The sequence below is a fragment of the Macaca mulatta genome, chromosome 11 (genome assembly GCF_049350105.2).
Source record: "Macaca mulatta isolate MMU2019108-1 chromosome 11, T2T-MMU8v2.0, whole genome shotgun sequence".
NCBI lineage: Eukaryota > Metazoa > Chordata > Mammalia > Primates > Cercopithecidae > Macaca > Macaca mulatta.
Genome location: NC_133416.1, coordinates 23,500,312 through 23,513,493, shown reverse-complemented (window position 1 = coordinate 23,513,493; position 13,182 = coordinate 23,500,312). Strand labels below are relative to the sequence as shown.

Genomic DNA, 13,182 nt, shown 5'->3' with positions numbered 1-13,182 from the left:
TATATAAAAAAATTACTACAAGATCTAAGAAATGAGGTAGACAGCAACTCAATAATAGTGGGGGACTTTAATACTCCACTGACAGTGCTAGACAGGTCATCAAGATAGAAAGTCAGCAAATAAACAATAGACTCAAACTATACCCTAGAAAAAAATGAGCTTAACAGATACTTACCGAAATTCTGCCCAATGACTGCAGAATATACATTCTATTCATCAGCACATGGAACATTGTCCAAGATAGACCATATGACAGGCCACAAAACATGTTTCAGTGAATTCAAGAAAGTGGAAATTATATCGAGTACTCTCTCAGACCACAGTGAAAGAAAATTGGAAATTAACAGAAAAAGGAACACCAAAGATCATGCAAATACATGGAAATTATATAACCATCTCCTAAATGATTGTTGGGTCAACAATGAAACCAAAATGGAAATTTAAAAAAGTTTTGAACTGAATAAAAATAGTGACAAAACTTATCAAAACTTCTGGGATACAGCAAAATAGGTACTAAGAGGAAAGTTCATAGCTTTAAATGCCTACATCTAAAGGTCTGAAAGCACAAATAGACAACATAAGGTCACATCTTATGCAACTAGAGAAACAAGAACAATCCAAACTCAAAGCCAATTGAAGAAATAACAAAGATCAGGGCAGAATTAAGTGAAATTGAAACAACAACAACAAAAAATACAAAATATAAGTGAAAGAAAAATCTGGTTCTTTGAAATGATAAATGAAATTGATAGACCATTAGCAAGCTTAACCAAGAAGACAGAAGATCAAAATAAGCTCAATTAGAAACTAAATGGGAGATATTACTACTGATACCACAGAAATACAAATGATTATTCGAGACTACTATAACACCTTTGAGTGCATAAACTAGAAAATCTAAAGGTGATGGATAAATTCCTGGAAATAAACAATCCTTAAACCAGGAATAAATAGAAACTCTGAACAGACCAACAAAAACCAGTGAGACTGAAATGGTAATCTAAAACTGCCAACAACAACAACAAAAAAGTCCAGAACCAGACAGATTCGCAGCTGAATTCTATCAGGAATTCAAAGAATTGTGACCAATCCTATTGACACTGTTCCACAGGATAGAGAAGGAAGGTATTCCTCCTAAATTTTCTATAGAGCCAGTATCACCCTAAAATCCAAACCAAGAGAGGATATAACAAAAAAGAAAACTACAGACCAATATCCCTGATGAACATAGAAGCAAAAACCCTCAACAAAATACTAGCTAACTCAATCTAATAGCAGATCAAAAAGATAATTCACCATGATCAAGTGGGTTTCATACCAGGGATGTAGGGATGATTTAACATCCACCAGTCAATAAATGTGATACACCACGAAACAAAATTAAAAACAAAAATCACATGATCATCTCAATAGATGCAGAAAAAGCATTTGACAAAATCAGGCATCATTTTGTGATTAAAACCCTCAGTAAAACTGGCATGGAAGAGACACACCTTAAAGTAACAAAAGCCATCTATGGCAAATCCACAGCTAACATTTTATTGAATGAGGAAAAGTTGAAAGCATTCCCCCCGAAAACTGAAACAAGATAAGGATGCCTACTTTCACCACTTCCATTAAACATAGTACTAGAAGTCCTAGCCAGAGCAATCAGAGAAGAGAAAAAAAATCAAAGGCATCCAAATTGGTAAAAAGGAAGCCAAACTGTCACTGGTGATATGATTGTAAACACAGAAAGACCTAAAGACTCATCCAAAAAGCTCCTAGAGCTGGTGAATGAATTCAGCAAAGTTTCAGGATACAAAAATCAATGTATACAAATCAGTAGCTCTGCTACACACCAACAGTGACTAAGTGGAGAATCAAATCAAGAACTCAACCCCTTTTACAATAGCTGCAAAAAAATAAAATAATTCTTAGGAATATACCTAACAAAGGAGGTGAAAACTTCTAAAAGAAAAACTACAAAACACTGCTGAAAGAAATCACAGATGACAAAAACAAATGGAAACACATCTCATGCTCATGACTGGGCAGAATTAATATTGTGAAAATGACCATACTGCCACAAGCAACCTACAAATGCAATGCAATTCCTGTCAAAATACCACTATCATTCTTCACAGAACTAGAAAAAATAATCTTAAAATTCACATGGAACCATGTAAGAGCCTGCATAGCCAAACAATGCTAAGCAAAACAAAAAAATCTGGAGGCATCACATTACCTGGCTTCAAACTATACTATAAGGCCATGGTCACTAAAACAGCATGGTACTGGTATAAAAATAGGAACATCGACCAATAGAACAAAATACAGAACCCAGATATAAAGCCAAATACTTACAGCCAACTGATCTTTGACAAAGCAAACAAAAATATAAAGTGGAGAAAGAATACCCCAGTCAACAAATTGGCAGGTCACATGTAGAGGAACAAAACTGGATCCTCATCTCTCACCTTATATGAAAATCAACTCAAGATGAATCAAAGACTTAAATACAAGACCTAAAATCATAAAAGTTCTAGAAGATAACATCAGAAAAACCATTCTAGACATTGACTTTGACAAAGACTTCATGACCAAGAACCTGAAAGTAAATACAACAAAAACAAAGATAGGTGGGACTTAATTAAACTTAAAAGCTTTTGCACAGCAAAAGAAATAATCAGCAGAGTTAATAGCCAATCCACAGAGTAGCAGAAAATCTTCACAATCTATACATCTGACAAAGTGCTAATATTCTGAACCTACAAACAATTCAAACAAATCAGCAAGACAAAAACCAAACAATCTCATCAAAAAATGGGCTAAGGACATGCATAGACAATTCTCAAAAGAAGATACACAAATGGCCAACAAGCATATGAAAAAATGCTCAACATCACTAATTATCAGGGAAATGCAAATCAAAACTGCAATGCGATACCACCTCACTCCTCCAAAAATGGCCATAATCAAAAAATTAAAAAATAATAAATGTTGATGTGGATATGGTGAAAAGAGAACACTTTTACACTGTTTGAGGGAGCGTACACTACTACAATCACTATGGAAAACAGTGTGGAGATTTCTTAAAGAAATAAAAGTAGATCTACCATCTGATCCAGCAATCCCATACTAGGTATACAGCTAGAGAAAAAGAAGTAATTATATGGAAAAGATACTTGCACATGCATGTTTATAGCAGCACAATTTGCAATTGCAAGAATATGGAGCCACCCCAAATGCCCATCAATCAATGAGTGGCTAAAGGAAATGTGGTGTATATATATATCATGGAATGCTACCCAGCCATAAAAATGAATGAAATAATGGTATTCACGGCAACCTGGATGGAACTGCACACTACTCTGCTAAGTGAAGTAACCCAGGAATGGAAAACCAAATATCAAATGTTCACATTCATAATTGGGAGATATTTTATGAGGATGCAAAAGCATAAGAATGATACAATATACCTAGGGGACTCAGGAGAAAGTATTAATGGATAAATGACTACACATTGGGTATGGTGCATACTGTTTGGGTGATGGGTGCACCAAAATCTCAGAAATCACCACTGAGAATTTATTCTTGTAACCAAACATCACCTATTTCCCAAAAACCTACTGAAATAACAAAAAATAAATTAAAAAATATTTTAAAAGGCCTTTAGTCTCTGGAGTCTGTAATCTTGCTCTTCGCCAATAATAAACCACATTTTTCTGATCTTTCTTTTATTCAGAACACACTCTTAATCTAAGGTGCCAAGTTCTAGAGTCTGAATTCTCATTCCCTTTTGCATTAATTCCTACCAATGGTTAGCTGCTCATCCTTACAGGACCAGGTAGTGGGAAGTGACACAGTTAATGTTAACAACTCCTGTTGTTTTATACAACTTCAGCCTGACCAGATTCCTAGGGCTCCTAAGCCATTGAGGTCTGTCCTAAATAAGGCCTCTAAACATTTAGAAGGAAGGCTCTCCACTCTGCCTATACCTGGAAGAAATATTCTTATATTTCTAAAAGAAGGAAAATTTCAGATACTACCTATCTTTCTGTTAGAAAAAGTATAATATGATGATTCCTTGCTCTTAACAGATTGGCTTTAACGAGAATTAACAATCAAATTCTCTGCTAGGCCACTCAATTTTCCTGTTATTATTTTCATTTATCACAAAAATGGAAATGATTCTTACTTATTCCTTTTTTATACGTTCTCACAGTTGAAAAATTAATTACATTGTCTTTAAGTCTTAACATGAATATTTACATGTTAAATTTCTCATCTGTATATTTATCATACCTAGTGATCGCAAAATCATTGAATGGAAGCCGATTGCAAGCGCTTTCAATTCAGGTTGAACAATCCTGTAATATGATTAAAGCAAAGAAACAATACATATCATTAAAATATCAAACTGAGTTAATATCAAAACATTTATCAGTATCATTTTTCTTCATAGTAGGATGAGAACTCTTAAGTGAATGGCTCATGTTAAATATAGTTATATTTTCAATTGTTTTAAAAGGCAGACACCTGGGTGGTAATAATTATTTTTATTTCTTATTTATTCTATGCTTTATGATTTCAGGACAGTTTAACAAAATTTTCATATTTGCTCCTTGTGAAAATCCTATAAAAAAGTGATGAACAGACTTGTTGTGTTTATGAAGAATATGATTTTGTGTGGACTATTTAGTTAAGGTAGCTCTTATGAAATATTATATACCCTTATCCAAAAGTAATTCTTAGCAGTCCTCTTTTTGCCATCTTATTTCTATCATCAGTGTTAAGCGAGTAGTTTACTAATATGATTCATAAATTATATAATACAACCAGATGGGTCAAAAAACTTTTCTGTATTCTAGTGTCTTGTGTATTTAACTGTCATATTAAAGGTAAAGAGTATACTTGTATCCTCACTTAGGAACTAACTCACTCTTGCATTTCCCCATTTCCATTTTTTTGTGTTCAACAAACTGATTATACTACCAACCCTGTGATAACTTAGTATATACCAAGTGAAATAAAATTATTTTGCATTAGTGGAGGGGATGGATTGGGATAAGGGAGGGTGACTGTGGCTCAAAACACCCAGTTTTACTGAAATAATAAATTAACTGATGAAAAAGGTGTTTTTTTTCTTGAACTCTTAGATGGTTACTCTTTCAGAGAGCTATGTAGCTGTCATCAATCAACGAACATTCACTGAGCACCTACTGAGAGATACTATGCTGGTTAACATTCTTGGGAGTAAATAGACAAATTATGCTTCTTCTCATCTAAGTGACTTGGAGAAGTGTGTCACTTAATTTCTCTTAGCCTTAGTTTCTTTGTTTGCTAAGTGAAGATAATAATGCTTATCTCATGTTATAAGAATCCAATAAAATGAGCTAGAACTCTAAACTTCAATTTCATTTACACATAATCACATCTATACAGAACAGCATTCATTTATTGAGATTCTGAAAAGAATTCAACAGGATTTATAAAATTTTAAAAGGCAAAAGTTAAATTAAACATAATATATTAAAAGTTAAATATAAGATAGTTATATATTAGGAGAGACAATAAATGGAAAGTATGTTTTGGCTCTGCTTTCACCAAGTACAGCAGTACTTTGTTAGCCCAGTTGAGGACACAACACCACACTGAAGACAATGAATCCATGTCTGCTATATAAGGAGGAAATTTATTTCATAAAGAGGTGGTCAGGAGAAAATCAGCAGGAAGGGGAGGTTAGCTTTTCTATTAAGATGTTACTCTCAAATATCAGATTTCGCAAAGGAGGTTTGGGGAAGGGAGAGATTGCACTTCACCCCTGGTTGAGCTCTCTGACAATTGCCTGACATGCATTTTTCACTGTAATTCATTTTCAGAAGTTGCACTTTGTATACTATACGCACAAGGCAAACTGACATTTGTTATCAACTTGTATTTTCACCCAGGGAAAGGGTTAGCATGCAGGAGAATTGGGGGACTTGCAGATAGGGTGAATTGTTTCGAAGAGTGGGCCTGAAATCTTCAATTCTGTGGAAATGATGGATATGTGTGATATAGTAACATACATATACAATAACAACCATACACACTCCTACATTTACATGCATGTACACTCACACTACTCCTTGCATGCTCATACTCACATGCTCACTTGCATGCACACACCCATGCACTGTTATCATGAAAGATATTTTTCACTGTAGAGTGACGCCTGCTTCATATATGATATTGAGCAGCTCTGGATTTTCATGGATATCTTCCGGGATGAAATCACAAAAAACACCCCAAGAAGTTAAATGTGTCATTTCATTTAATTATTGATGATTTTTAAAAAAATGTGTGGGGCTTATTTCACTTCCTTTTTATTTTATTTTAGTATTTTTATTTTTAGTTCTGGAGTGCATGTGCAGGATGTGCATCCTGTTTGCAAAATATTGAAGAAAAACTCTAATTTATATCCTAAAGGAGCCAAATCTTTTCTGGCTGAGCCACTAAAATGTATTTTGTTTTTAAGTTCTAAAACATTACCCTCCTTTGGGTCATTTAAGATTGATGTTTTATTTGTCATCAGCTTACATCATGCCTCACACCCTTGTCACCAGCAGAATGCCAAGATTTTGAGATCTTCTCTGGGTACCAAGACTCTCATTCCACATGGTTTAATACACATCCCTTAATCCAACTCACTTTTCTACTCTTTTCCCATCACCCAAACCCTTTTATTTTGCCCATGGAAACTCTTGTTTATTACCAGCAAAAATGTTTATTTTTATTTATTTAATTTTTTTTGAGACAGAGTCTCACTCTGTGGCTTAGGCTGGAGTGCAGTGCTATGACCTCAGCTTGCTGCAACCTCCACCTCCTGGGTTCAAAAAATTCTCCTACCTCAGCCTCATGAGTAGCTGGGATTACAGGTGCCCACCACCACGCCCAGCTAATTTTTTTTTTGTATTTTTAGTAGAGATGGGATTTCACTATGTTGGCCAGGCTGGTTTGGAACTCCTGACCTCAATTGATCCGCCCGCCTCGGCTTCCCAAAGTGTTAGAATTACAGGCGTGAGCCACTGTGCCTGGCCAACTTCCTACATTCTTTTTAGCTCTTTTACTTTCTTGTTCTAAATGAAGTCTAACTCTCATTAACACTCTTTCCATGCAACTCTATTGTTTTCCTTCCACCGCCTCCATATCAACGGGCCTGAAATGTGGAAGTCCTCTCCTCTGAAAGACCTCTAGATCCCAGGAAGAGGTGCACCACCCTAATATGCTATTCTCTAACCTCCTTGTCGAAGTTAGCTGTAGACTGGCACAGCACAACTCTCACCATTTCTTGACAATTTTCATTCTAGGTTCTCTGTCGTTTTCATCAAAATGATTTCTACTCCTTTTCCTAGTTATTTTAATATTCATATAGACTATGCTCTCAATGCTCTGCTCTTCCAGTTTCTTGGCCTTTTCTCTGGAAAGTCATATTTCTTTCACCCACAGTCAGTTCATCATTACCCACTTTTTAAACTCTCCATTTTGAGCATCCCACTCCTCATAACCACCTCTCAAAGTTTAAAATGACTCCCTTTCATACATCTGCTGCAGTATACCCCAGCCCCAGCTCTTTAGGCTTATGACTCCTCTGACATCTTCACAGGCCATCTCTAGTTTCACCTCTTCACGTCCTCTCTCATCGTGATGTTTTGTTATAATCAATCCTTTGCATATATCTTGAACATTTTTGTCTATCTCATCCTTTACTGTATTGGACAAGCAAAAATGCTTTTATCCCAACCTCTGCCTTCTCTGCACCTATGTACAGTGTGCTGCATGGCTGGAGGAAATAATTCAAACGTGCTGGTTGGGCTCACTTTAAATAAGCAAAAATATTCAGGGGACCTCCAGTGCAACTGTCTAATATTTTACTACTCCATTTGCCCAGTCAGTATATTTCTCCAGTCTTCAAGATTACCAGGTAACATTTTCTTATATGAACACTCTTTCTTTTCTTTCTCTTCTTTCTCATCTGATTATATTGCTTTTTTATAACAGAAAAAGTAGAAGCAATTAGAAAAAAGTCTCAATATTCTTCATCACTACAGGTACACATTTACCAGCTTTTTACCCACATAGACAATTTTCCCTTCTACAAAGAAAAACTCTGTGTCCTTGTTAACATCTCTTTTCATCTTCCTCTATAATTACTTTCCCTCTCTTCTGCATTGTCAGTTTCCTTCATCTGTACTGCTAATTCTCATTCGTATGCAAGCATGGTATTATTTCTAGCACTGAACATAAACAGAACTATTGATGACACAATCATGCTAGCTACCACATTTTTTCTCTGCTGCTTCTTGTAACACTTCTCCTGAAAAGAACTTTCCATACTGACTCTTTGCACTTTCCTTTCTAGCATTTTTTCCTGATCCTCTTCAATATAGCCTTTCACATTCTATGCAGCACACATTATAGTCACATTTTCAAAGGGAGAAAAATCCTGTTAAAACAAAATAAATTCAAAAAAGAGAGAGAGAGCTTATCTAAATGAGGAAGAATCAGATAAACAATTTTGGAAGCATAAAGAAGAAAGAGTGTTACAACCTCTCCAAAGGACCACAGTAACCTCCAGCAGTGGATTCTAAACAAAATAAAATCTTTGATATAGTCGATAAAGAATATGCACCTGTAGTCCCAGCTACTCAGGAGGCTGAGACAGGAGAATTGCTTGAAGCCAGGAGGTGCAGGTTGCAGGGAGCGAGATCATGCCACTGCACTCCAGCCTGGTGACAGAGTGAGACTCCAACTCTAAAAAAAAAATATCCAAAATATTGATTCTAAAGAATTCTAAAGAATCCTCCAAGAAATAAGGCCTTTAAGAAATACAGGATTATGTAAAGATTGAGATCCAGAAGTTGAAAGCCATCATAAACACACCAGGAAAATGATGTAGCATAAAAAAGAAAATACAGATTTTATTGAGAAAAACAGACACAACTTCTGAAAATGAAAAATATTTTGATGGAACTGCAAAATAGTTCTGAAAACTTTAACAACAGGCTGAACAAGCAGCATAAATCATTTAAGAGCTAGAAGACAGGTCTTTTAAGTAAACCCAGTAAGACAAATACAGAAAAATAAATTGCAAAACTTAACAAAGCCTTCAAGAACTAGGTTATCATGTAAAGCATCCAAACCTATGAATTATAGCCATTACAAGGGGAGAAGAAGAGAAGGTAAAAAGTGTGGGTAACTTGTTTGAATAAATAACTCAGGAAAACTTCCCTGGTCTTGCTACAGACCTAAACATCCAGATATAAAAATCTCAGATGATTCCTGGGATATGTATTACAAGAATAATCTAAGAAAGACATATAGTCATCAGACTATCCAAAGTCAACATAAAAGTGGCAAGAGAGAAGTGTCTAATCATCTATAAAAGAAATCTCATCAAACTCATACCAGAGTTTGCAGGAAACTTGTAAGCAGGAACTGTACAAGCCAAAAAGAAACTGGGGTCCTATTTTGAGTCTTCTTACAAAATAAGGCCAGACAAGAATTTTTTTTTATCCTCCTCAACTAAGCTTAATAATTCAAAGAGAAATAAGGTATTTCCTAGATAATAAGCAAACACTAAATGTATTTGTCACAGACTGGCACTACAAGAAATACTCAAAAGTGTTTTAAAAACAGAAATGAAAGAGCAATACTAATCATTATGGAAACACACAAAAGTATAAAACACACAGATCTTATAAAGAAATCACCTAATTGATGCCCCAAAGCAATTAAGAACTAATTAACAATATTATGCGAACGAAACTTCAAATACTGACCTTAGATGTAAACAGACTAAATGCTCCTTAAGTGGAAAATATAGGTTGGCAGAATGTTTTAAAAAAAAGATCCAACTTTATGCTACACACAAGAAACCCACCTAACTAAACTAACTGGTATAGACATTTTCAGAGTCAAAGTAAAGGGGTGCAAAAAGATATCCCATGGTCACATAAACCAACTATAGCTATACTTGTGTTAGATCAAACAAATTTCAAATAAAAAACGGTAAAAAAACGAAAAAAGGTTATCATATTTTATAAAGACTCAATTCAACAAGAGGACATAACAATTCTAAAAGCATGCATCGAGCATTGTAGCACTCAGATTCATAAAACAAATACTACTTGACTGAAGAAAAGAGAGAGATGCCAATGCAACGTTAGTAAGGTCCATAAATAACCCACCGACAGAAATAGGAAGATCATGGAGGCTAAAAATCAACAAAGAAAACTGGTAAATAGAACACTAGACCGAATGAACCTAACAAACATTTGCAAAACGTCTTATATTACTACCACAGAATATAGATTCTTCACATCTACACGTGAAACATGCTAAAAATTTGACCATATGCCATTTCACAGGCAAGAGTGAATACATTTTTTAAAAAATCAAAATTACATCAAGTACCTTCTCAGAACACAGTGAAATAAAAATAGAAATTAGTACATAGAGGAATTCTTGACACTATACAAATAAATGAAAATTAAATAACTTGTTCCTGAACAATTATTGAAATCAAGGCAGAATTATTTTTAAAAATCAAAATGAATAAAAAATAAAGACAGCATATCAAAACCTCTGAGATGCATCAAATCAGTGCTAAGAGGGAAGTTTGTAGCATTAAATGCCTATCTAATATCATGCCACATGGAACTAGAAAACCAAGAACAACCCACACCCTAAACTGGCAGAATAAAGCAATAACAAAGAACAAAACTAAATGAAATGTGGGCAAAAAAATTTACAAAAGATCAGTGAAAAAAAAAAGTTGGTTATCTGAAAATATAAACAAGATTGCTAGACTGCTAGTAGATTAACCATTAAAAGGAAGAAGATTCAAATAAGCACAATCAGAAATGATAAAGGTGACATTAAAACTATTACCACAGAAATACAAAAGATCATCAAAGTCTACTACGTACATCTCTACATATATAAACTAGAAAACCTACAGAAAATTGATAAATTCCTGGAAACATACAACTTCCCGAATTTGAACCAAGAAAAAATAGAAATACTGAACAAATAATGAGTAATTAAATTGAATGAGTAATAAAAAAGAAATCTCCTAATAACAATAAAAAGTGCAAGAACAGTTGGCATCACTGCCAAATTCTACCAAAGAAACAAGGAAGAAATGATAACAATTCTACTAAAACTGTTCAAAAAATCAAGAAGGAAGGAATCCTCCCTAACTCATTCTATAAAGTCAGCATCACCCTGACACCAAAACTAGGCAAGTAAATAATAAATAAAAAATAAAACTACAGATCAATATTCCTGATGAACATAGATCAAATTATCCTCAATAAAACAGTAGAAAATTGAATTCGGCAGCACATCAAAAGGTTCATCACAATGATGAAGCAGTCTTTATTCCTGAAATGCAAAGATGGTTCAACATATGCAAATCAATATACGTGATTCATCAAACTAACATAATTAAAACCAAAAAGCATATAAAATCAACTGATACAGAAAAAGCACTTCATAAAATCAAGCATTCCTTTATGATAAAAACCATTACTAAACTAGGCATAGAAGAAACACACCTCAAAATAATGAAAGCCATAAAATGCAAACCACAGTTAACAACATACTGAGTGAGAGAAAACTGTAAGCATTACTTCTAAGAATGGGAACAAGATGAGGACGTCTACTTTCACCACTCCTGTTCAACATAGTATTGGAAGTTCTATCTAGAGCAATCAGACAAAAAAAGGAATAAAATGTATCCAAATTGGAAAACAAATATTCAAATTATTTCTTTTTATTTATGATATAATCTAATACCTAGAAAATCCTAAAGATGCCTCTGAAAGTCTCCTAGACTTGATAAACTATTTCAGTAAAGTTTCAGGATATAAAACCAATTTACAAAAATGAGTATAATTTCCATACACAAATAATGATCTAGCTGAGAACCAAATCAACAAAAGAATCCCAATAGTTATCTATCTGATAGATAATTGATAGATAATACAGTTGTCTATAACAAGATTTTTTTTACTGATATATATAATAGATAAAAAATATAATAAATAGGAATACATTTAACCTAAGAGGTAAAAAATCTCTACAAAAAAAACTGATTAAAAAGTCATATATGACAAAATGGAATGGAAAAAGTTCCTATACTCATGAATTGAAATAATTAATATTATGTAAAATGACCATCCTGCCCAGAGCAACCTATAAAGATTCAATGCAATTTCCATTAAATTATCAATATCAGGTTTTATAGAATTAGAAAAAAAATCCTAAAATTCATATGGAACCAAAAAAGATCCTGAAGAGCAAATTCATCCTAAGCAAAAAATAAGCTGAAGTTATTACCTTACCTGACTATTACACTACCTTACCTGGCAGTGATGTCAACTGTTCTTGCACTTTTTATTGTTATTAGGAGATTTCTTTTTTATTACTGATTCAATTCAATTTAATTACTCATTATTTGTTCAGTATTTCTAATTATATTATACTTTATATTATACTTCAAGTCTATAAGCCAAAATAAATAGTAATAGTATAAAAATAAATGCATAGATTAATGGAACAGACTACAGAAGCTAGAGATAAAACCACATACCTACAACATACCGATCTTTGACAAAGGCAAAAATATATATACACTGAGGAAAGGACATTCTATTCAATAAATGGTACTGGGAAAATTGGAGAGTCATATATGCAGTCATAAAATGGAATCTCTATCTCTCACCATATATAAAAATTAACTCAAAATTGATTAAAGACTTAAATGTGGCCGGGCGCGGTGGCTCAAGCCTGTAATCCCAGCACTTTGGGAGGCCGAGACGGGCGGATCACGAGGTCAGGAGATCGAGACCATCCTGGCTAACACAATGAAACCCCGTCTCCACTAAAAATACAAAAAAAAAAAATTAGCCGGGCGTGGTGGCGGCGCCTGTAGTCCCAGCTACTCGGGAGGCTGAGGCAGGAGAATGGCGGGAACCCGGGAGGCGGAGCTTGCAGTGAGCCGAGATCGCGCCACTGCACTCCAGCCTGGGCGACAGAGCGAGACTCCGCCGAAAAAAAAAAAAAAAAAAAAAAAAAAAGACTTAAATGTAAGGCCTGAAACTATAAAAAATCTTAGGGGAAAACCTAGGAAAACTCTCCTGGACATTGATC

At 34.3% G+C, this 13,182-nt stretch overlaps 1 pseudogene; it reads right to left on the bottom strand.

Moving 5' to 3' along the window:
* LOC100430432 (putative solute carrier organic anion transporter family member 1B7) overlaps positions 1 to 13,182 on the bottom strand; it is a 79,596-nt pseudogene that overhangs the window by 23,784 nt on the left and 42,630 nt on the right.